The sequence below is a fragment of the Salvelinus fontinalis genome, chromosome 32 (genome assembly GCF_029448725.1).
Source record: "Salvelinus fontinalis isolate EN_2023a chromosome 32, ASM2944872v1, whole genome shotgun sequence".
Taxonomy (NCBI): Eukaryota; Metazoa; Chordata; class Actinopteri; order Salmoniformes; family Salmonidae; genus Salvelinus; species Salvelinus fontinalis.
Window position 1 is genome coordinate 11,240,492 of NC_074696.1, and position 3,135 is coordinate 11,243,626.

Sequence of the window (3,135 nt, forward strand, 5' to 3'; positions counted from 1 at the left end):
CTTCTCAGGAGTGTCCAGGCTAACCAAGCCTTCCCAGGGGTGTCCAGGCTAACCAAGCCTTCCCAGGGATGTCCAGGCTAACCAAGTCTTCTCAGGAGTGTCCAGGCTAACCAAGCCTTCTCAGGAGTGTCCAGGCTAACCAAGCCTTCCCAGGGGTGTCCAGACTAACCAAAATATGAATGATTTCATGGTTCTTTTTGTCATCAAGGCTTCAAGACCTGCCAACTGCTCACGTAGAATGCTATCCACCCGAAGGCTGTCCCATGATATACTGCCCAACAATGTTGTGAAGCTATAGTTAACACTGAGTGTCTGTGAATCCCATCAGCACAGTTTTCTTCTACTCATTGCTCTCTTTCACCTTCATCCCCAGAAGAGAGTAGCAGCAGTGTATTGATTTATGCAGGTCAGACCCTGCCTGACACACCTTCTGTACAGGATCATTGGGAGGCTGTTCTTTGTCCACCAGAGAGAAGTGATAACCTCCTGGGGCCTCAGCCAGATAGAGGCCCTTTCCAACCTCAGTGAAGGGCCAACCAAGCCACTTAGCATTGCTGACAGCCTGGCGAGAATTCAGTGTCAAACCGAGGAAGTCATTGCCTAGGCGATATTCTTCCACTCCATTATTGTAGATTAGTTCAGCCACAAAGTCATCATCCTCTGGACCAAATCCGACCATCGCCTTGCTCCATTTCCCATCATAAGGACACTTACAAGTTGCCTTACATCCTTCTTCAAACCCTTTGTGACACAAAATCTTCATGCCGATCACATCTCGGTAAAAGGTGGCCGTTTTGCTTCTGTCTCCCACTTTGAAAACGAAATGCAAGGCTCGCCTCAAAGCCACCAATACCCAAATCAAATCAACGTGCATATGTCACATGCGCCGAATACAACAGGTGAAAGTGAAATGCAGTGAAAATCAAATCAAATGAAAGTTTATTTGTCACGTGGAGGCTATATACAGGGTGTTACGGTACGGAGTCAATGCGGAGGTTATATACAGGGGGTACTGGTACAGAGTCAATGTGGAGGCTATATACAGGGTGTTACGGTACAGAGTCAATGCGGAGGTTATATCCAGGGGGTACTGGTACAGAGTCAATGTGGAGGCTATATCCAGGGGGTACCTGTACAGAGTCAATGTGGAGACTATATCCAGGGGGTACTGGTACAGAGTCAATGTGGAGGCTATATACAGGGGGTACCTGTACAGAGTCAATGTGGAGACTATATCCAGGGGGTACTGGTACAGAGTCAATGTGGAGGCTATATACAGGGTGTTACGGTACAGAGTCAATGCGGAGGTTATATCCAGGGGGTACTGGTACAGAGTCAATGTGGAGGCTATATACAGGGGGTACTGGTACAGAGTCAATGTGGAGGCTATATACAGGGTGTTACGGTACAGAGTCAATGTGGAGGCTATATACAGGGTGTTACGGTACAGAGTCAATGTGGAGGCTATATACAGGGTGTTACGGTACAGAGTCAATGCGGAGGTTATATCCAGGGGGTACTGGTACAGAGTCAATGTGGAGGCTATATACAGGGTGTACCGGAACAGAGTCAATGTGGAGGCTATATACAGGGTGTTAAGGTACAGAGTCAATGTGGAGGCTATATGCAGGGTGTTACGGTACGGAGTCAATGTGTAGGCTATATACAGGGTGTTACGGTACAGAGTCAATGTGGAGGCTATATACAGGGGATACCAGTACAGAGTCAATGTGGAGGCTATATACAGGGGGTTACGGTACAGAGTCAATGTGGAGGCTATATACAGGGTGTTACGGTACAGAGTCAATGTGGAGGCTATATACAGGGTGTTACGGTACAGAGTCAATGTGGAGGCTATATACAGGGTGTTACGGTACGGAGTCAATGCGGAGGTTATATACAGGGGGTACTGGTACAGAGTCAATGTGGAGGCTATATACAGGGTGTTACGGTACAGAGTCAATGCGGAGGTTATATCCAGGGGGTACTGGTACAGAGTCAATGTGGAGGCTATATCCAGGGGGTACCTGTACAGAGTCAATGTGGAGACTATATCCAGGGGGTACTGGTACAGAGTCAATGTGGAGGCTATATACAGGGGGTACCTGTACAGAGTCAATGTGGAGACTATATCCAGGGGGTACTGGTACAGAGTCAATGTGGAGGCTATATACAGGGTGTTACGGTACAGAGTCAATGCGGAGGTTATATCCAGGGGGTACTGGTACAGAGTCAATGTGGAGGCTATATACAGGGGGTACTGGTACAGAGTCAATGTGGAGGCTATATACAGGGTGTTACGGTACAGAGTCAATGTGGAGGCTATATACAGGGTGTTACGGTACAGAGTCAATGTGGAGGCTATATACAGGGTGTTACGGTACAGAGTCAATGCGGAGGTTATATCCAGGGGGTACTGGTACAGAGTCAATGTGGAGGCTATATACAGGGTGTACCGGAACAGAGTCAATGTGGAGGCTATATACAGGGTGTTAAGGTACAGAGTCAATGTGGAGGCTATATGCAGGGTGTTACGGTACGGAGTCAATGTGTAGGCTATATACAGGGTGTTACGGTACAGAGTCAATGTGGAGGCTATATACAGGGGATACCAGTACAGAGTCAATGTGGAGGCTATATACAGGGGGTTACGGTACAGAGTCAATGTGGAGGCTATATACAGGGTGTTACGGTACAGAGTCAATGTGGAGGCTATATACAGGGTGTTACGGTACAGAGTCAATGTGGAGGCTATATACAGGGTGTTACGGTACAGAGTCAATGCGGAGGTTATATCCAGGGGGTACTGGTACAGAGTCAATGTGGAGGCTATATACAGGGTGTACCGGAACAGAGTCAATGTGGAGGCTATATACAGGGTGTTAAGGTACAGAGTCAATGTGGAGGCTATATGCAGGGTGTTACGGTACGGAGTCAATGTGTAGGCTATATACAGGGGGTACCGGTACAGAGTCAATGTGGAGGCTATATACAGGGTGTTACGGTACGGAGTCAATGTGTAGGCTATATACAGGGGGTACCGGTACAGAGTCAATGTGGAGGCTATATACAGGGTGTTACGGTACGGAGTCAATGCGGAGGTTATATCCAGGGGGTACCTGTACAGAGTCAATG

General features: G+C 47.9%; 1 pseudogene; it reads right to left on the reverse strand.

The window, feature by feature from the left end:
- Positions 1-298: 298 nt before the first annotated feature.
- LOC129830516 (glyoxalase domain-containing protein 4-like) lies at positions 299-874 on the reverse strand (annotated as a pseudogene).
- Positions 875-3,135: the final 2,261 nt, after the last annotated feature.